We start from the raw sequence: 22,430 nt of genomic DNA on the forward strand, positions 1-22,430 counted from the left end.
TACACACTATGGTTCACCTCTTGCAATATCATGGACCTGTTCTTCTTCTAACTATATTTTTGCTCTAATATCTTGTTTTTATTTTTGCACAGTCTTCTTTCTTTTAGAAATGTTATGTATAAGTTATATTTATGCATATTTTGTGTGTAATTTGTTTTTACGAGTTTGTACAAGTCCATCAGCCTCTAATGCTGCTGCTCTATTCACTTTTCCTAAACCTCACCATACTGGTGCATCTGACAATAAACTCGATATGTCTTAAGGATTACTCCTGATTAAACCAATTGGACTAATAAAAATGTCTCTTTGTCCAGCAACTTTATCTAATAAAGATATATGTAAACAGAACTCCAAAGACATACAGGTTTGTAGGTTAATATAGTTGGTATAATTGTAAATTGTCCCTAGTGTGTGTAGGATAGTGAAAGTGTGCGGGGATCACTGGTTGGTGTGCTCGGTGGGCCAAAGGGTCTGTTTCCATGCTGTATCTATAAACTAAACCTCATCCGAATTAACAATGAATTGTCTTATCCTTTTGTGAGATTCTGCAGGAGTATTAGCTTGTTAAGGAGTTCATTAGAAAGAGAAGGCTTTGATTCCAACTGAAAATGCTTTGTAAGCTGTTGGATGAAAATAGTAGTTGTATTGAGAGGCTGCTTGACCATATGATTGGTCCTTCTTATCCAAATCAAGTAAGGATTTGGCTTTCAAGAGTAACAGGATCTTAACAACAGAAGTAAGCTTTCAACCCATCAAGCTAATGATGGATTTATCCTCTCAGTCACAAGGCCTAAACCCATTCTTCTGTTCGTAGGATGTTCAGTACACGCTATCCCCATTTTACAAACTTCCGACATGGATGCTCCTACCTACTATTGAGCTCCCATAATATTATTTTAAAAGTACCAAGAACATAATACATTCGCTCCTACAAATGGTCGAACACCGTTCCTCTTTTTTTAGTTCTTATTAGTCTTATGTGCTTTCAATGCCATTCATTATAATAGTGCGGTGATATGGTTATTGGTGATTTTTGTATATTTTCTGACAGTAACGGACGGCACAGAGGTGCAGCGGTAGAGTTGCTGCCTTACAGCACCAGAGACCCAGGTTCAATCCTGACTACGGATGCTGCCTGTACGGAGTTTTTACGTTCTCCCCGTGACCTGCGTGGGTTTTCTCTGGGAGCTCCAGTTTCCTCGCACACTCTGAAGGGATGCAGGTTTGTACGCCATTTGGCTTGGTAAAATTGTACATTGTGTAGGATAGTGTTATTGTGCGGGGATTGCTGGTCAGCGAGGAATCGGTGGGCCAAAGGGCCTCTTTCCGCACTGTATCTCTAAGCTGAACTAGAAACGACATGGCATGAATATTTGTGAAAACTGAACTTTTTCCTTACCCAGGGATAACTAGTTCCTGTCTAAAGGCACCTTCATTTGAGTGAGGAAGTCATGTTGCAGCTTTATAGTACTTTGGTTAGGCCGCATTTGGAGTATTCTGTGCGCTTCTAGTCAAACCCCTTAACAGAAAGGATTTGGGTGCTCAAGAGAGCGTTGTGATCCTTGTTTACCATTCTGGGTCACCAGAATGTTTCTGGATTAGAGGTACTAGCTGAAAGGAGAGGTTAGACAAACACAGCACAGGAACAAGCCTGTCTGCCCACAATGTCTGAGCCAAACATGATCCCAAGATAAACTACTCTCATCTGCCTGCACATGATCCAATATCCACCCAAAGGAGAGATTGGACACATTTCAAATGTTTTATCTGGCATGTCAGAGGCTGGGGAGAGATATGATAGAAGTACAGTACATAAAATTATGAAACGCATAAATAGGGTTAACACTCAGAACATTTTCCACAAGGTGGCAATGTCAAAGACTAGAGGGCACAGCTTTAAGGCAAGATGGCCAAGTTTAAAGGAGATGTACAAGGCAAGTTTTTTTTATTTTTAAACAGGGAGTAAGAGGGATAAGCAGGTATAGCAGGCAGTGAAGAAAGGGAATGGCATGTTGGCCTTCATAATGAGAGGAGCCGAGTATAGGAGCAAAGAGGTCCTCTGCAGATTGTACAGGGCCCTGGTGAGGCCACAGTTAGAGCATTGTGTACAGTTTTGGTCTCCTAATTTGAGGAAGGACATTCTTGCTATTGAGGGAGTGCAGCGTAGGTTCACCAGGTTAATTCCCAGGATGGCGGGACTGTCTTATGATGAAAGAATGGAGCGACTAGGCTTATATTCACTGGAATTTAGAAGGAGAGGGAATCTTATAGGAACATATAAAATTATTAAGGGATTGGACACGCTAGATGCAGGAAACATGTTTCCTAAGTTGGGCGAGTCCAGAGCCAGGGGTCACTGTTTAAGAATAAGGGTTAGGCCATTTAGAACTGAGATGAGGAAAAACTTTTTCACCCATAGTTGTGAATGTGTGGAATTCTCTGCCTCAGAAGGCAGTGGAGGCGGATTCATTGAATGCATTCAAAAGAGAGTTAGATGGAGCTCATAGGGATAGCGGAATCAAGGGATATGCGGAGAAGGCAGAAACGGGGTACTGATTGTGGATGATCAGCCATGATCACATTGAATGGCGGTGCTGGCTCGAAGGGCTGAATGGCCTCCTCCTGCACCAATTGTCTCTGTATCTATGTAAATTCCTCCATCGTATCTGCCTCAACCACAAACCATGACAGCGCGTTCCAGCTACTCACCACCCTCTATGTAAAAAAAAAAAGTTGCCCCGCACATCTCCTTTAAACTTTGCCCCTCTCACCTTAAAGCCTCTCTGGTGTTTGATTTTTCCATCCTGGGAAAAAGGTTCTGACCATCCACCCTATCTATGCCTCTCATCGTTACAATAATCGAGCCGGACATCATTACAATAATTGTTTATGCTGCATAGAAACCACCATTTTAGCATGCATTTTCTCTGTTCTTACATGAGCCATGACTGCATTAAGGCATGCCCTGGCCAATACCATCTAACTGACTTGTAAATTGTACTTACATTTCTCTACAATATTCCATGATAACAATTAATAATAAAATATTACGGAACAAACAAGTTGTTTGTCAGAATGTAGAATAATTAAAAATTCAATTAATTAGTTTTCATCTGTTGTGACTACTCATACGTTAAGAAAAGTTAAAAGCAAAACATGTAGAAAGTAAAAATCCTAATATGACATTACAAAGTAGAACAAATTGTTAGCAGTGGGATTCGGCAGTTCTTCTATCCCAGGCTTGTACTTTGTGCATGAACTGTTCAAGCTTCTAGCTCGTATTCATGTTGTCACTAGAACTACTCAGAGTGAATTAGTTTCAACAGTGATTCTCTGCCAGAGATTTCAGTCCACAGCTATTGCACAAGTTAAGAGGCTGCAGAATTTCTGAGGACAACACACATAAACAAGTGAAGATGCCAATGTTCTCGGACTATTTTTATGCCTCTCACTTCTCTTCCCATGGGAAGAAGCACAGTGGTCCCAGACACAGCCCTGTCCCAATGTCGAAGCCCAAATCACATCAGACATTTAACTCAATAATTAATTAACAGCTTCGGGGGCAAGCCACACACAAAATAAATATGCACCACTTCCAATCCCCATCCTTTGTCCATTCTTCCCCTTCCTTCCCATCTCCCCAACTGCAAACCCAACATCGATCCAATAAATGGGATGTAGAAGGTAATGTGAAACCATTGTCTGAACTTGTTTGTTTTGGCCTAACCAATATCAAAATTATACAAGCATACAAGTCTGGACGTTCTTAACAACAGTGAAAAATACAGTGGTAAAATACAAAGTGCTGGAGTAACTCAGCCGGTCAGGCAGCATCCGTGGAGGGAATGGTTAGGCGACATTTCAGGTTGCGACATATCCTGTCAAAATACAGTGGTGTGCAATTTCCAATATCTGAGATTCAAGGGAAACCTGCAGCAAGATAGAAATCATGCTCTGTTGGTGGACCTACGCTATCTTTCTGCTTCAAATGTACAAGACAAGAAAGGAAGCACTCTTTGCGACAGTCTATAATGATCTCAGAAAGCAGTAGTCATTGTTCTGGAAATGCAATTTACTTGGTGTAATAATGACATGGGATGGCTTTGTGGGAGCTGTCTAAAAAAGGGGAAGTTCTTAAGGTACAATATTAGTAGGTCAAAATTGAATAACAAATTAGTTAGACCCGGGAATCCTGAGCATCTTAATCTTCTGGATCAGCCTACCACGAGGGACCTTATCAAAAGCCTTACTAAAATCCATGTGTACAACATCCACTGCCCTTACCTTCATCAATCTCATTTATCACCTCCTCAAAAAAACTCAATCAAGTTAGTGAGACACGATCTGCCACATACAGAGCCTGCAGGCTATCCCTAATTAGCCCATTCATGTTATTGGTCATAAATTGTTTGAAACATATAAACATAGAAAATAGGTGGAGGAGTAGGCCATTCAGTCCTTCGAGCCAACATGGCTGATCATCCAAAATCTGTACCCTATTCCTGCTATTTCCCCATGTCCATTCCTGTGGTTGATCTATATCCCGCTGTATCTTTTGATCGCCTTCCTCGCAGGTTTGCAATAAATCCTGTGTCTATACATTGTTATTCAAGTCCTCTCAACTACTGGAAACTGTCGGGTTAAATCCAAATAGAGTTTGAAACACCTCCATTACATTACGTAGCTCCAACGAGAGAGAGAGAGAGAGTACAGAAGGGTTCTGACCCAAAATGTCACCTATCCATGTTCTCCAGAGATGCTGCCTGACCAGCTGAGTTATTCTAGCACTTTGGGTCTTTTTTTGTAAACCGGCATCTGCAGTTCCTCGTTTCTAAAATTGATCATGTCTCCCTGTGTTTTCAGATAGCTGGGCAGCACTAAGTTACACACTTACTACCTGTCTCCTTATAATCTTATGATAGCCCAGTTTTGGAGCCCAATTTTTCACACTTTAAGTAAGAGTAGGGAAATCCCGATGCAACTCTATAGAAGGTAGGTTTAGTTTAGTTTAGAGATACAGCACGGAAACAGGCCCTTCGGCCCACCGGGTCTGCGCCAACCAGCGATCCCCGACACATTAACACTATCCTACACACACTAGGGACAATGTTTACATTTACCAAGCCAACTAACCTACAAACCTGTACATCTTTGGAATGTGGGAGGAAACCGAAGATCTCGGAGAAGACCCACGCAGGTCATGGGGAGAACGTACAAACACCGTACAGACAGCACCCGTAGTCGGGATCAAACCCGGGTCTCCGGCGCTGCATTCGCTGGAAGGCAGCAACTCTACTGCTGCGCCGCCGTCACTTTTGGAGTAATGCGTGTAGTACTGGTCATGCCATTACAGGAAAGATTTGGAAGCTTTGGAGAGGGCAGGATGGAAGTTTACCAGAATGCTACCTGGATTAGAGGGTTTCAGCTACAGGATGACGTTGAGGGGAGACTTGATAAAAGTATGTAAAATTATGAGAGGCATTGATAGGGTAGACAGTCAGAACCTTTTTCCCCAGGGTGGAAATGTCCAACACTAGAGAGCTTAGCTGTTAGGTGAGAGGGGGAAAGCTTAATAAAGATGTAGGAAGCAAGTTTTTTTTTACACAGAAGATGGTGGAGGCCTGGGATGCATTGCCAAGGGTGGTGCTGGAGGCAAATATGTTAGTGACCTTTAAAAGGTGTTTAGATAAGCACATGGAAGTGCAGGGAAAAGAGGGATATGGATCTTGCACAGCCAGACAAGATCAGTTCAGCTAGGCATCTTGTTTGGCACAAATATTGTGGGCCAAAAGGCCCATTCCAGTTCTGTACGGTTCTATGTTCTAATGATGAAAGTTCACACGGCAAGTTATGACAACATTGAAATCACTTCCAGTGTTGATGGTTAAGGCAGTAACTAAGGGGATGAATTTCGATGCCTCCATTTCCCCTTTGGCTGGCTAACAATGACACGTTGAAGCAGGAGGTGCAAGAAGAGGGAACCTGCATAAAGACATTTTCATCCCTCCCCCGCCCTGGTTCTCCAACTAGTTCTACTGTCCTCCTGATAAAATATTAGATTGTATGCCATGTTGTCACCCTCCCCTCAGTTAACAATGAACCATTCTACATTTCGTTATCATCATCCACTTTGACCTGTCGTTTACACAACTTCTATTTCTCTAGACGCCCTCTCCCCTGACTCTCAGTCTGAAGAAAGGTCTCGTACGGTCATGTCATAAGGGATAAGCCATCAAGTCTACTCTGCCATTCCATCATGGCTGATCTATCTCTTCCTCCTAACCCCATTCTCCTGCCTTCTCCCCATAACCTCCAACACCTATACTAATCAAGAATCTATCTCTGCCTTAAAAATATCCACTGACTTGGCCTCCACAGCCTTCTTTGGCAAAGAATTGCACAGATTCACCACCCTCCGACTAAAGAAATGTCTTCTAATTTATTTCCTAAAAGAACGTCTTGTAATTCTGAGATTATGACCTCTAGACTCTCCCACTAATGGAAACGTCCTGTTCACACCCACTCTATCCAAGCCTTTCATTATTCTTTATGTTTCAATGAGGTCCCCCGTCATTCTTCTAAACTCCAGCGAGTACAAGCCTAGATCCGACAAATGCTCATCATAGGTTAGCCTACTCATTCCTGGGGTCATTCTTATAAACCTCCTCTGGACCCTCTCCAGAGCCAGCACATTCTTTCTCAGATATGGTGCCCAAAATTGCTCACAATTTTTGAAATGCGGCCTTACCAGCCCCTTATAGAGCCTCAACATTACATCCCTGTTTTTGTATACAAGCCCTCTTGAAATAAATGCTAGCACTGAGTTTGTTTCTTTACTACCGATTCGACTTGCAGATTAACTTTTTGGGAATCCTGCACCAGCACTCCCAAGTTCCTTTGTACCTCCGATTTCTGGATTCTCACCCCATTTAAAAAATAGTCATCGCCTTTATTCCTACTACCAAAATTCATGACTCCACACTTTGCTGCACTATATTCCATCTGACACTTCCCTGCCCACTCTCCCAACCTGTCCAAATCCTTCTGCAGTCCCAGCTTTCTCTACACTACCTGCACCTCCACCTATTTTCGTATCATCCGCAAACTTTGCCAGAAAGCCTTCAATCCCTTTGTCCAAATCATTAATCATTAATCTTGACCCAAAACATCACCCATTCCTCTCTACAGAGATGCTGCCTGTCCCTCTGAGTTGCTCCAGCATTTTGTGTCTATCTTCAATATTTTAAGGAGGGTGCATGCCAACTGCAAAGCACCCACCTAAATTTTCAGATACGAACAAGTATGTGTTGAGAAGATGGCAATACTTCCAACTACACTAGGCACTGAACAGTTTGTCATAATCCTAGATAGGAAAGAAAAGTTTAAACCAATGAAGCGCATATTGACAGGTGGCATCTGGCAATGCTTGATGGAACACTGGAATTGTATGAGGAAATGAATTATATTTTATGCATTTGTGACTTGACCACTGTTTCAGTTCATAACTAATGGACTAATGCTAAAATAAAACCATTCCTCCAATTTGACAACCTTGAAAAGATCATCCACGCATTTATCTCCGCCCGCCTTGATTACTGCTCCCGTCTCACTCTAACCTCTCCCCCCCTGAACTTACAGCCATCGACTCACTCCGCAACAACCCAGACTGGTTTATCAAATCCGCCGACAAGGCATGGTAGTCTGGCGCGTTGATCTCTACAAAGCCGAGCCAACTCTCGGACACCTCCTCTTACTTATCCTTTGACCATGATCCCACAGACGAGCACCAGGCCACTATCTCCAGCACCATCACTGCCTTATCCACTCCGGCTCCCTGCCCCCCCCAAACCTCCAACCTCAACGTTCCCCAGCCCCGCACAGCCCGATTTTACCTTCTTCCCAAAATCCACAAACCTGACTGTCCTGGTAGACCCATTGTCTCTGCCTGTTCGTGCCCATACCTCAACTCCATCCTATCCCCCTTGGTTAAATCCCTCCCTACCTATGTTCAAGACACCTCAGACACTCTCCGTCGTCTCCGGGCATTCCGTTCTCGAGGCCCCCATCCCCTCATCTTCACCTTGGACGTCCAGTCATCTCCCACCAGGAGGGTCTCAAAGCCCTCTGTCCAACGAATCCCTGTCTACAGATACTCTCCTCCGCCTAACGGAGCTGGTCCTTACCCTTAATAACTTTTCGTTTGACTCCTCCCATTTCTTCCAAATACAAGGCGTAGCTATGGGCACGCGCATGGGCCCCGGCTACGCCTGCCTCTTTGTAGGGTACGTCGAACAATCCTTGTTCGAGACGTACCCATCCCCGACCTCTACCTCCACTACATCGATGATTGCATTGGTGCTACCTCCTGCACCCGCACACAACTCACTGACTTCATCACTAAGTTCCATCCGGCACTCAAATACACCTGGACCGGTTTCCGACACTTCCCTACCATTCCTTGACCTCACTATCACTATCACCATCGCAGGTGATAGACTGCTGACCGACATCCACTATAAACCCACTGACTCCCATGGCTATCTAGACTACACTTCTTCGCACCCTGCTTCCTGTAAGGACTCCATCCCCTACTCCCAATTCCTCCGTCTGTTCCCAGGATGAGGTGTTCCACACCAGGGCATCTGAAATGTCCTCATTCTTCAGGGAACGGAGGTTCCCGTCCCCTACTATAGATGAGGCTCTCACCAGGGTCTCTTCAATACCCCGTAACACTGCTGTCTCCCCCCATCCCCCCACTCATAACAAGGGCAGAGTCCCCCTAGTCCTCACCTTTCACCCCACTAGCCGTCACATACAACAAATAGTCCTCCATCATTTTCGCCATCTCCAACGTGACCCCACCACTCGCCACATCTTCCCATCTCCTCCCCCCCCCCACCGTCTGCGTTCCGCAAAGACCGTTCCCTCCGTAACTCCCTGGTCAATTCTTCCTTTCCCTTCCCTCCCACTCCACCCCTTCCCCGGGCACTTTCCCCTTGCAACCGCTAGAGATGCTACACCTGTCGCTTTACCTCCGCCCTCGACTCCATTCAAGGACCCAAGCAGTCGTTCCAGGTGCGACAGAGGTTCACCTGCACCTCCTCCAACCTCATCTATTGCATCCGCTGCTCTAGATGTCAGCTGATCTATATCGGTGAGACCAAGCATAGACTTGCCGATCGTTTCGCCGAACACCTCCGCTCGGTCCGCATTAACCAACCTGATCTCCCTGTGGCTCAGCGCTTCAACTCCCTTTCCCATTCCGAATCCGACCTTTCTGTCCTGGGCCTCCTCCATGGTCAGTGTGAGCACCACCAGAAATTGAAGGAGCAGCATCTCATATTGCGCTTGGGTAGTTTTCACCCCAGCGGCTTGAAGATTGACCTCCAATTTCCGGTAGCCCTAGCTGTCTCCTCCCCTTCTCAGCTCTCCCTCAGCCCTCTGGCTCCTGCTCTTCCTTTCTCCTTTCTTCTTCCCGCTCCCCCCCACATCAGTCTGAAGAAGGGTTTTGGCCCGAAACGTTTCGCTCCATAGATGCTGCCGCACCCGCTGAGTTTCTCCAGCACTTTTGTCTACTTTTGATTACTGCAACTCCCTTTACACTGGCATCAGCCAATCATCCCTGTCCCACCTGCAATTGGTGCTAAACGCCGCAGCGAGACTTCTGACGGGCACCCGAAAAAGGGACCACATCAACCCAATTCTGGCCTCTCTCCACTGGTTCCAAGTGCGGTTCAGAATCAATTTCAAGCTCCTCCTTTATGTATGCAAAGCATACCCACCTACATCAAAAATCTGCTAACGCACCATTCTACCTTCAGGTCCCTCAGGTCGGCCGACTTGGGGTTACTGACCATCCAGGTATAAGCTCAGGGGCGACCGCACTTCTGCAGTTGCAGCACCTAGACTGTGGAACAGTATCCCTCTTCTCATCAGAACTGCCCCTCCATCGACTCTTTTAAGTCTAGATTTAAAACATATTTCTACTCAAAAGCGTTTCTCGAGGTCCTCTGAGGGAGCGCTGTATGTATGTATGTATGTATGTATTGTTAGATCTATGTACTATGTATTATGTACTATGTACTAGATCTATGTATGTAGCACGTTAGTACCTGACTGATGTAAAGCACTTTGGTCAACTAGAGTTGTTTTTAAATGTGCTATAGAAATAAAATTGATTTAACGACTTGAATGCTTGCAAAGTCCTGGGAGCAACCGAAAATTATTCCAGTCTAAAGAATCTGGCTGCTCCCGTCAATATGCTGTACAAACAGCCAATCTCCCTTTAACGAGCATTGGAGAAACGACTGCATAAATATCACAAAACCTTTTTGTAGAAAGGTAGCAAGCAATACGAGAAATATTAATCACTTAGCACTTACCAATTATGTGAAGTAAAAGTTGTACCAGATGTACCAATTTGTTGTTTGCAGAATGGATCAAATCCCCAACACACAATCGGTTTAAAAGTGCCATCTATTTTTTGTCTACCATGTACCATTTGGTGATATAACAGTTCAACAGTTAAAGAAACAAAATGGACTATTGCAGGCCTTAACATGGAAAACGTCAGGTATTTTTGGATCAGATATAATTTGGAGCAAGTTTAATGTAAAAAGACCCGATCAACAAATTTGCAGCATGTAATTCTGTCAACATAGCTTGCACTTGGCTTGTTATTTTCTGTCTCTGCAGCACTGTACTTGCCAAGCTAAGTATAATGTGTGATTTTTATTTTCAATGGAATGTAACAAGCACTAGAATTTTACAACATGATTCCATAGAATTCTTGTTAAAAGTACCACACTATAAAGATTTCAGTGTATTTTTACTGAATATCTTGTTCCCATCAGAATAAAATGCAAATGACCCTTAAGAGCAAAAGTTAAACATTTAGCTGTGTAGATGAAAATTAAACTGCTCCAACTGGCAAGAACTGGGAATGCAAAGGCAAAGCTGGTGCCATTATAATCAGATCACTTGCAGAGAAACTTCAACTGAAATAGAATTAAAGTACTAAAGAATTAAAGTGCTGCTTTTACCAAATGAATCAAGCCATGGAAATGTTGAATTTTTTTTTGTTAGTTCCACAGTTTTAAACACTCATTAACATTCAGTACGTGATAGAATACAGATTTTAAAATAAAACATACCCACAACAGGTCTAAAACTAGTCAAGGTAGTAAGCCAACTGTTAGAATCAACATATATGACAATTGGTATATCATTAAATAGATTAGGTGCCCATTCTAATTAATTATTGAGGAACTTAGCTGTTACTTTGTTGCTTGATTTTTATTTAACCACAAAGGGTTTCTGCTCATGTTGCTTCAAAGTAGCATCTGTATAGATACAGGGCTGCCAACATTGGGTGAGTTGAGAGTGAGAAATTGCGAGGGAGCGTAGCGACCGAGAGGGGGAGGGTATGGGCAGGGGTGTCCCCCTCCCATAGTAGGCTCCAGAGGCGGCACTCACCCGGACCGCTCCTGGCTCCTGGCCGGGGTTAAAACTCCATGGGGTGTGGACAGAGCGGTCGACGGACATAGAGCCGCCGGAGGTGAGGGTGGGAGGTGTGTGCCGTGCCTCAGGGGGGGAAGGGGGAGGGGGGTTGGTGCTGGGACCACCGCCGCCGTGTCTCGCCTATCACACCATCTGCATGGGAGAAACTAAACTATTTTTTTTCCCCCCAAAATCATCCCGCAAGCCGGTAGTTTGATAGCCCTGCGTTAAACCAATCCCCTCTAGTGCTTGAATCACATATCCTGGGAAAAAGACTATGCATTCACCTGATATTCCCCTCATGGTTTTTACTCACCTCTAAAACAATTTTTGCTTTATTTTGAACTTTTAGCACCCACAGATATTTGAGCGTGAGAAATTTTGTGATCAGCGTGAGAGCATGAGAATTTGGTGAAATGCGTGAGTCTCACGCTCAATACGTAAGAGTTGGCAGTCCTGCTAATAATGCAAACATTTTATGCAAGTTCCAATTGTTTGGACAAAAATCACTTATTACTGCTTTATAACAGTTAAGTTACTTTAAGACCATTTCAGAAATGATGGCACTCAACAAACAATTAACTAACAAATTAAAGCAAACTAAAAATAAATAACATGTTCCCTTTCCTGACTCGACCTCATAAGTACTTTAACGCTGTTAACAGAGCAAAGGGATATTAATCTCAAGAATCAAAATGGGGAAAGTGGGGGCAATTTTCACACACAGGGAGACAGATCCACACACACAGGGAGACAGACACACACACGCACAGGGAGACAGACGCACACACACAGGGAGACACACACACACACACACACACACACACACACACACACACACACACACACACAGGGACACACACACAGGGACACACACACAGGGACACACACACACACACACAGGGATACACACACACACAGGGAGACACACACACACACACAGGGAGACACACAGAGACACGCACACACACACAGGGAGACACATACAGGGAGACACACACACACACACGGGGAGGCACACACACACACACACACAGGGAGGCACACACACACAGGGAAACAGACACACACACACCTTTCCTTCCCCCCTTCCCTCCTTCCCCTCCCTTTCTTTCCTCCCCTCCCTCACTTTCCTCACCCTCCCTCTTTTTCCTCACGCTTCCTCTTTCTCCCCTGTCTCCTACCCTTCCTTCATCCCCTTTCTACATTCCCTCCCCCTGTCTCTCTTTGCCTCCATCCCTCCCTTTTTTTCTTTCTCTCTCTCTCTTTCTCCCCTCCCTCTCTTTCCCCGACCGCCCAATGGGGAGTCTGGCGGGCACGGTGTAGCGGGGATTGGCGGCTCTGGCGCTGCCGTGTGAGTTGAAGGGCGGGAGGGAGGGAGGGAGGGAGGGAGGGAGGGATGGAGGGAGGGAGGGAGGTTGCCGCAGCAGCCGGAAGCGCAGCGCTCGCAGCCGGCGCACAAAAGCGCTGACACCCGCTGCCCGGGACCGACGCGCTTCCCCAATCCGTGCAGATCGCTGTCATACGGCGCAAAGAGACAAACTGTGCAGCAAAAATCCTATAGCTCCGCTATTGAATCTTTGCTGTGCAAGGACCGAAGACAGCCTGTCAGCGTGAGAATTCTGTCTTCAGCGTGAGGGCGTGAGAATTGGCTGAAATGCATGAGTGTCACGCTTAAAGCGTGAGAGTTAGCAGCCCTGTAGATAGCACAGAAATCTTTCTTAGCCCAAAAATGCATAAAATATAAACAATAAAGTTCTTAAAATCTTCACTCTTGCACTTACAAAACATGTCAGAGTTTTGTCGAAACAAGGAACTGCAGATGCTGGTTTACACGAAAGGACACAAAGTGCTGAGTAACTCAGCGGGTCAGGCAGCATCTGGTGATGTTTCGGGTCAGGAGCCATCTTTCGAGTCTGAAGGCGGGTCCCGACCAAAAACGTCTCCTACCCATGTTCTCCAGAGATGCTGCCGGTCTTGCTGAGTTACCCCAGCATTTAATGTCAGGTGTTTGCACATTTCTGGGACATGCATTAAATGAGTGTGTTCTTCACTATCACCCATGCACTAGTAGAGCCTCCCATACCAGAGTTCTGCCCTGTGGGAAATTAATTGCAACAATTTCACAATTCTTTCTTAAATAAAGTTCTGACAATATATAATCCAGAATAGCTACACAATTTAGTTTAACTGAACTGATGACTCTCGGCTGCATGTCTCTCTGCATTATACTCACTTGCAATCTCTCTCTATTTAGCTAATAGTCTGCCTTTTGAATCCTTGTAAAAGTACACAACCTCTCACCTTTCCACATGAAATTCCATTTGCCTGCTTTCCACCCACATGTTCAACGTATCTAGATCATTTTGCAAAGTCTAAATATCCTGACTGCAACATGCCTGCTCAACTATGTTTGTGTAACTGGAAAACGTGGATACCTTACGCTCTGCCTCATGTCCCAGGACATTAATATAAATTCTACATAACTGAGGGCCAAGAACAAATCCTTGGGGAACGGTAAGTGGTTACTTTGTTCTAGCCTGATAAAGACCCATTTATTCCGACACTCTGTCCTGTGTGTGTGAACTTGTCATCAGTCCATGCTAACATATTCCTCTATACCAGGAATAGGGGAGGTCTATGTGCACCAGTCTTTTACATGGCATCTTGTCAAATGGATCATATTGGTCCAAAAGTGATACATCTGCAGGTCCCCCTGCAGCGACTCCACGAGTCACATCCTCGAAGAGCTCCAGCAAATTTGTCAGACTTGATCCCATTCAAATGCATGGGGGTCACCTGCAAATGCTAAGTGTGGCTAGGCTAGGATAAATCTATGTCGCCATTTATATTCCACAGACGACCCAGACAACGATCATCTCCAACCCCCAGCCTTGCCATCCAATGGCATTACTGTTGCTATGTCCACGACCATCATATCCTGGGTTCACCATTGACCAGAAAATTGAACTGTAACAGCTACACTGGTACTGTGGCTATAAAGGCTGGCTATCTTGTTGCAACCATTCACTACCACAATTTCTAGGAGAATTAGGGATAGGCAAAAACAGTGGTCTTGCCAGCATCATCTTGATCCAGAAAAAAGTTAATAAAGTTAATAAAAAACAGCATGATCGAGGTCCATCCCTGGACTCTGTACCATGTCCAACACGTAATTTGCTTGGACAGCTTACAACCCAGCGTTATGAATATTGATTTCTCTAACTTCAGGAGCCCAGGAGCCGTTGGAGCGGTTGCAGAGGGAGGAGCTACGTCCGATCGGTGAGTTTAAAACCTGATCGCGGGACTTTGCTTTACAGAAGCCCAGGAGCCGTTGGAGCCGTTGCAGAGGGAGGAGCCCAAATCTGTAACGTTCCAACGTCCCATTCGCATTTCAAAACAAGTGGGCTTGAGGAAGCCGCTTATTGGTGGAAGCAGACAAGAGGGAGCAGCTGATTGGGAGTCAGATCCCTGCTGATTTCTTCCAGCACTTAGTATTGTATCCTAGGTAAGAGGGGAGTATGACGGCCAGGGCAGTTTACTGTTCTGGATGTCAGATGTGGGAGGTCATGGAATCTGATAGCCTTCCAGACGTCCACATCAGCGCCAGGTGCATTGAGATAGGGCTCCTAAGGGACCAAATTAGGAACCTGGAGCAGCAGCTCGATGATCTCCGTCTGGTCAGGGAGAGCGAGGAAGTCATAGAGAGGAGTTACAGAGAGGTGGTCACTCCAAGACCACAGGAGACAGGCAAGTGGGTCACGGTTAGGAGGGGCAAGGGGCAGAGGCAGGGAATAGAGAGTACCCCGGTGGCTGTACACCTTGACAATAAGTACTCCTGTTTGAGTACTGTTGGGGGGACAGCCTCCCTGGGGGTAGCAACAGCGGCCGAGCCTCCGGTACAGAGACCGGCCCTGTTGCTCAGAAGGGTAAGGAAAAGAAGAGGAGGGCAGTAGTAATATGGGACTCTATAGTTAGGGGGTCAGATAGGCGATTCTGTGGACGTAGTCAGGAGACCCGGATGGTAGTTTGCCTCCCTGGTGCCAGGGCCTGGGATGTGTCTGAACGTGTCCAAGATATCCTGAAATGGGAGGGAGAGGAGCCCGAGGTCATGGAACGTATAGGTACCAATGACATAGGTAGAAAAAGAGAAGAGGCCCTGAAAGGAGAATTTAGGGAGTTAGGAGGAGAGTTAAGGAGAAGGACCGCAAAGGTAACAATCTTGGGATTACTGCCTGTGCCACGCGACAGTGAGAGTAGGAATGGAGCGAGGTGGAGGATAAATGCGTGGCTGAAGGACTGGTGCAGAGGGCAGGGATTCAAGTTTCTGGATCATTGTGACCTCTTTTGTGGAAGGTGTGTCCTGTACAAAAAGGACGGGTTGCACTTGAACCCAAGGAGGATCAATATCCTGGCAGGGAGATTTGCAAAAGCTACTGTGGAGACTTTAAACTAGAACGCTTGGGGGGAGGGACTCAAATAGAGAAAGCTAGTAGACAGTGTGTGAGGCAGGAGGCAGGGAAGGGAAGCACTCAGACCCAACATGTAGGGGAGAAAGAAGAAAAAAATAATAAACAGAGAATAAGAGCAGGTGGGTTTCTTAAATGTGTGAGCAGAGAGACAGAGGGGTGTAAAATGAGGGTAGAAGCAATAGGTAGCAAGGTGAAAAGTAAAAGTGGCAGGCAGACAAATCCAGGGCAAAAATCAAAAAGGGCCACTTCAACATAATTGTATAAGGGGTAAGAGCGTTGTAAAAACAAGCCTGAAGGCTTTGTGTCTCAATGCTAGGAGCATTCGTAATAAGGTGGATGAGTTGAATGCGCAGATAGCTATTAATATGATACAGTTGGGATCACGGAGACATGGCTCCAGGGTGACCAAGGCTGGGAGCTGAACATCCAGGGATATTCAATATTCAGGAGGGATAGACAGAAAGGAAAAGTGGGGTAGCGTTGCTGGTTAGAGAGGAGATTAACGCAATAGAAAGGAAGGGCATTAGCTTGGAGGATGTGGAATCGATATGGGTAGAGCTGCAAAACACTAAGGGGCAGAAAATGCTAGTGGGTGTTGTGTACAGGCCACCTAACAGTAGTAATGGAGTTGGGGATGGTATCAAACAGGCCATTAGTGTAAAACAGTTATAATGGGTGACTTCAATCTACATATAGATTGGGTGAATCAAATTGGCAGGGGTGCTGAGGAAGATGATTTCTTGGAATGTATGTGGAATAGTTTTCTAAACCAACATGTAGAGGAACCAACGAGAGAGCAGGCTATTCTAGACTGGGTATTGAGTATTGAGGAAGGGTTAGTTAGCAGTCTTGTTGTGCGTGGCCCCTTGGGCAAGAGTGACCATAATATGGTTGAGTTCTTCATTAGGATGGAGAGTGACATTGTTAATTCAGAAACAAGGGTTCTGAACTTAAAGAAAGGTAACTTTGAGGGTATGAGATGTGAATTGGCCAAGATTGACTGGCAATTGATTCTTAAAGGGTTGACTGTGGATATGCAATGGAAGGCATTTAAAGACTGCATGGATGAACTACAACAATTGTTCATCCCAGTTTGGCAAAAGAATAAAGCAGGGAAGGTAGTGCATCTGTGGATAACAAGGGAAATCAGGGATATTATCAAAACAAAAGATGAAACGTACAAATTAGCCAGAAAAAGCAGCCTACCAGAGGACTGGGAGAAATTCAGAGTCCAGCAGAGGAGGACAAAGGGCTTAATTAGGAAAGGGAAAATAGATTATGAAAGAAAACTGGCAGGGAACATAAAAATTGACTGCAAATTTTTTTATAGATATGTGAAGAGAAAAAGATTAGTTAAAACAAATGTAGGTCCCTTGCAGTCAGAAACAGGTGAATTGATCATGGGGAACAAGGACATGGCAGACCAATTGAATAACTACTTTGGTTCTGTCTTCACTAAGGAAGACATAAATAATCTGCCGGAAATAGCAGGGGACCGCGGGTCAAATGAGATGGAGGAACTGAGTGAAATCCAGGTTAGCCGGGAAGTGGTGTTAGGTAAATTGAACGGATTAAAGGCCGATAAATCCCCAGGGCCAGATAGGCTGCATCCCAGAGTACTTAAGGAAGTAGCCCCAGAAATATTGGATGCATTAGTGATAATTTTTCAAAATTCCTTAGATTCTGGAGTAGTTCCTGAGGATTGGAGGGTAGCTAATGTAACCCCACTTTTTAAAAAGGGAGGGAGAGAGAAAACGGGGAATTACAGACCAGTTAGTCTAACATCGGTAGTGGTGAAATTATTGGTCAGTTATTAAAGATTGGATAGCAGCACATTTGGAAAGTGGTGAAATCATTGGACAAAGTCAGCATGGATTTACGAAAGGTAAATCATGTCTGACGAATCTTCGATAGAATTATTCGAGGATGTAACTAGTAGAGTGGATAAGGGAGAACCAGTGGATGTGTTATATCTGGACTTTCAGAAGGCTTTCAACAAGGTCCCACATAAGAGATTAGTATACAAACTTAAAGCACACGGTATTGGGGGTTCAGTATGGATGTGGATAGAGAACTGGCTGGTAAACAGGAAGCAAAGAGTAGGAGTAAACGGGTCCTTTTCAGAATGGCAGGCAGTGACTAGTGGGGTACCGCAAGGCTCAGTGCTGGGACCCCAGCTATTTACAATATATATTAATGATTTGGACGAGGGAATTGAATGCAACATCTCCAAGTTTGCGGATGACACGAAGCTGGGGGGCAGTGTTAGCTGTGAGGAGGATGCTAGGAGGCTGCAAGGTGACTTGGATAGGCTGGGTGAGTGGGCAAATGCATGGCAGATGCAGTATAATGTGGATAAATGTGAGGTTATCCACTTTGGTGGCAAAAACAGGAAAGTAGACTATTATCTGAATGGTGGCCGATTAGGAAAAGGGGAGATGCAACGAGACCTGGGTGTCATGGTACACCAGTCATTAAAAGTAGGCATGCAGTTGCAGCAGGCAATGAAGAAAGCGAATGGTATGTTAGCATTCATAGCAAAAGGATTTGAGTATAGGAGCAGGGAGGTTCTACTGCAGTTGTACAGGGTCTTGGTGAGACCACACCTGGAGTATCGCGTACAGTTTTGGTCTCCTAATCTGAGGAAAGACATTCTTGCCATAGAGGGAGTACAGAGAAGGTTCACCAGACTGATTCCTGGGATGTCAGGTCTTTCATATGAAGAAAGACTGGATAGACTCGGCTTGTACTCGCTAGAATTTAGAAGATTGAGGGGGGATCTTATAGAAACGTAAGGGGTTAACAGGCTAGATGCAGGAAGATTGTTCCCGATGTTGGGGAAGTCCAGGACAAGGGGTCACAGTTTAAGGATAAAGGGGACATCTTTTAGGACCGAGATGAGACAAACATTTTTCACACAGAGAGTGGTGAATCTCTGGAATTCTCTGCCACAGAAGGTAGTTGAGGCCAGTTCATTGGCTATATTTAAGAGGGAATTAGATGTGGCCCTTGTGGCTAAAGGGATCAGGGGGTATGGAGAGAAGGCAGGTACAGGATACTGAGTTGGATGATCAGACATGATCATATTGAATGGCGGTGCAGGCTCGAAGGGCCGAATGGCCTACTCCTGCACCTATTTTCTATGTTTCAAGTAACCCTTGCATCCCCTTGCTCTCCATCCCTCCCCCACCCAAGTCATTGGACCAGCTTCAAAAGGTGGTACCAGTTTCATTGTCTGTAACTCATTTTCACCTAGCCCACAGCTAACAATGGCCTGTTTCTTTTATCATCGATACTTTTTTGCATATCTTTCATTCATTTGTTCTATCTATCTCCATATCACCGTCTAAATCTCTCGTTACCCTTTCCCCTGACTCCCAGTCTGAAGAAGGGTCTTGACCAGAAAAATATTCCTTTTCACCAGAGATGCTGCCTGACACGTCGAGTTACTCCAGTTTTTGTATCTATCTTCTGATGTAGGAAAGATAGATACGCAGCTCCTAACTTTTGCTGTGAATTGTGCAGGTATATAGAGCAGGAAGGCAACCAGCACAATGTTGTAGATTGTAATCCCCCACTTAGCCAACAACCTCAGCTCTGCACAATCAGGGCCAATGTCTTTTTTTCACATGCACTGTAGTTTGCATCTTCAACCCTAAGCTTGTTGATTTTCTCAAACACAACAGACTATTCACCATTTGTTTCAGTTGCAAAGATCGCGAAGCGGTAATGGTTTCTCACAGAACCCTCAGTCACTTTGTTCCATTCACAAGGACTATTCATTTCACTTCCGATAATAAGAGTTGAAGTCCACTGGCCATTGAAGAAAGTAATCCATGCAACAATTTGAAACTGGAAAGGCAACGATTGTGGCTCACAAGCTGTTACAATAACTGTTGTAATAAGCGAGCTCGGTATTCCGAAAATCGCAAGGAATCCTGGATTTGTCAAAGGTCGCTCGCTATAAAGAAAACTCGAACGAAGCACTGACTGTATAAACTGTGTATAAATTCTTATCTTTATTCATGATTTATGTGTAAAAATATATTTAATGTGAGGAACGAAGGTGCCAGGTAGCGGGAGAGCGGGGTGTAACAGCATGATCGAGGGGGCAAATGCGAGTGGGAGACGGGTGGGGGGGGGGTGGCAACCGGCATGGCGGAGAGACATTCTTGGCAGCAAGGACCCACGACTCATCGCAGCCAGAATCGAACCTGCGTCCCCGGCACAGCAAGCACTGCCGAACCGCCACTGGACCGTTCCCCCGCAGTGTTCCATCCCCAGAGACATCCAGCAGTGACCCCCAGGCCCACAGCCAGCGAGGAGAAGCACCAACCCCAGCTCAACTCCGCCTGTTCCGCTGGGCCAACCAACAGCCCCGGATCGACGGGACAGCAGCCTGGAGGAACGGCGGCCTACAGCCAGGGCGGAGAAGAAACACCAACTCCAGCCCAACCCCTCTCCAACACCCGAGGGACTCGCTCCCCGACGGACCGGGGACCGCCTGCCGCTCCCCCTGCCAGTCAACCGTCCCGGCGCTGGCGAAAGCCGACCACCAGCCATCAACGTGTCGCACACAAAATGCTGCAGCAACTCAGCTGGAAAGGCAGCATCCCCGGAAAAAAGGAATGGGTAACATTTCGGGTCGAGACACTTCTCCAGAGATGTTGCCTGACCCGCCGAGCCACGGCAGCACCCAATATGCATCCCTGCCAGTTCTCTGGATACTTTCAAGAGAGTGCTAGATAGGGCTCTTAAAGATAGCGGAGTCAGGGGATATGGGGAGAAGGCAGGAACGGGGTACTGATTGGGGATGATCAGCCGGATGATCAGCCATGATCACACTGAATGGCGGTGCTGGCTCGAAGGGCCAAATGGCCTCCTCCTGCACCTATTATCTATTGACTGATGCTCGGCCCCTGCCGGCACCAAGGGGGCCAACCGACAGCCACTGGAGAAGGCAAGAGGTGCAGCCGACTGTCCCCGGCCCGCTGTGATCGAGGCCCCCGGGAGCCGGAGCAGAGCCGAGCCAGAGCCAGCTCCCTCCCTCCATGCCGGCTGCAAGTCCGTGGCCACCACCGCTCCAAGCCTGCGCCCCACCAGTCCAGGGCTGCCGGCCAACCTGGATGGACAGGCAGAGCCAAGTTGGAGCCAGCGCCTCCCCATCTCCCCCCCCCACCTCCGGCTGCAGGTCCAGGGCCGCCACTGCCCCACCACCCCAGGGCCACCCTGGACAGGGTCGGGACACCCGGGAGGGAACGTGGATGGCCCAGCAGCAACTCAACAAAGCCCGCAGCACCGGAGATCCGGTCCCGACCACATACGAAATGCAGGCCTGCACACTACACAGCACCACATGTGCCGAGAATGTTTATAGCGTGTGACCTATGACCTGGGCATGCACAGTCGGAATATCGAACTCTCTTATTGCACAAGTGAACAGAATTGACAGGGTGCTCTGTTCTCATTTAGATAAACCACTTCATCAATGTTTATCCTGGTTTCAAAAATTGATTGCTCCATATTGACTTGTCCGCTCTTTACCATCTATTTTGCACTCTACCTGAATTTTAGCCAATTTTCAGCCACATTGAAATTCTATTTGAAGCCATACCATAGTTCTGAAAAAAAACGTTTCTAAATCTCCTCGTAAGCTGCTGGCACTACAGTAATTTCCACCGCTTTTCCTTTTGTATTTTCTCGAAGCTAGATACTGCAAATTGAATAATCAGACTGGATACCACGTTAAATGCACATTACAGCCAGTTAGCTTTCCCTGAAGAGGTTTGCACCAGTAACCACAAACATTCATTAATTATGATTCCGTGTGTAACATGCCCTTGAATGCACCCTGATCCCAGACCTGTGTTGGCTGCATTACATCTATGAAGCATGCGATGTACTGTCAAACAAGGTGTTTCACTTAAGCAATAATTTAAATGGGCAGTCTTTTTATGTTTAGGTAGCAAGATGTTACTCAGCAAAACCAAGGAGACTAATGACAACCTTTCTTAATGCATTCTGTGAAATGTATCCACCCAAACACGTAAAACTCTATGAATTGTCCAGAAATTATAAAGTACAAATGGCAACCACACCCATGCTTTCTATTTCTGAATGCCACCAGGCCACTTCACTTGAAAATCTATACCAACAATGATCAAGATCGCCACCCGATACAAAAACAGTTTACACGAGCAACAAAGGAGTCAGATTAGGAAAAGGGGAGGTGCAACGAGACCTGGGTGTGCCTGTACATCAGTCACTGAAAGTAAGCATGCAGGTACAGCAGGCAGTGAAGAAAGCTAATGGCATGTGGGCCTTCATTGCAAGAGGATTTGAGTTTAGGAGCAAGGAGGTTCTGCTGCAGTTGTACAGAGCCCTGGTGAGACTGCACCTGGACTATTGTGTACAATTTTGGTCCCCTAATTTGAGGAAAGACATTATTGTTATTGAAAG

At 45.8% G+C, this 22,430-nt stretch overlaps 1 protein-coding gene across 2 annotated transcripts in view; it reads right to left on the reverse strand.

Moving 5' to 3' along the window:
- The window catches only part of mgmt (O-6-methylguanine-DNA methyltransferase), a 339,916-nt gene that overhangs the window by 306,293 nt on the left and 11,193 nt on the right, over positions 1-22,430 (reverse strand). The window contains exon 1 of one of the 2 annotated variants that reach the window (XM_033033683.1): positions 10,383-10,533. The exons of the other annotated variant lie outside the window; for it this stretch is intronic. The gene's annotated coding sequence lies outside the window, so the exon portion shown is untranslated. Of the gene's footprint in view, positions 1-10,382; positions 10,534-22,430 lie in introns of those variants that run through there. 2 annotated transcript variants of the gene reach the window in all.

The sequence above is a fragment of the Amblyraja radiata genome, chromosome 15, assembly GCF_010909765.2.
Source record: "Amblyraja radiata isolate CabotCenter1 chromosome 15, sAmbRad1.1.pri, whole genome shotgun sequence".
In the NCBI taxonomy this organism is placed as follows: domain Eukaryota; kingdom Metazoa; phylum Chordata; class Chondrichthyes; order Rajiformes; family Rajidae; genus Amblyraja; species Amblyraja radiata.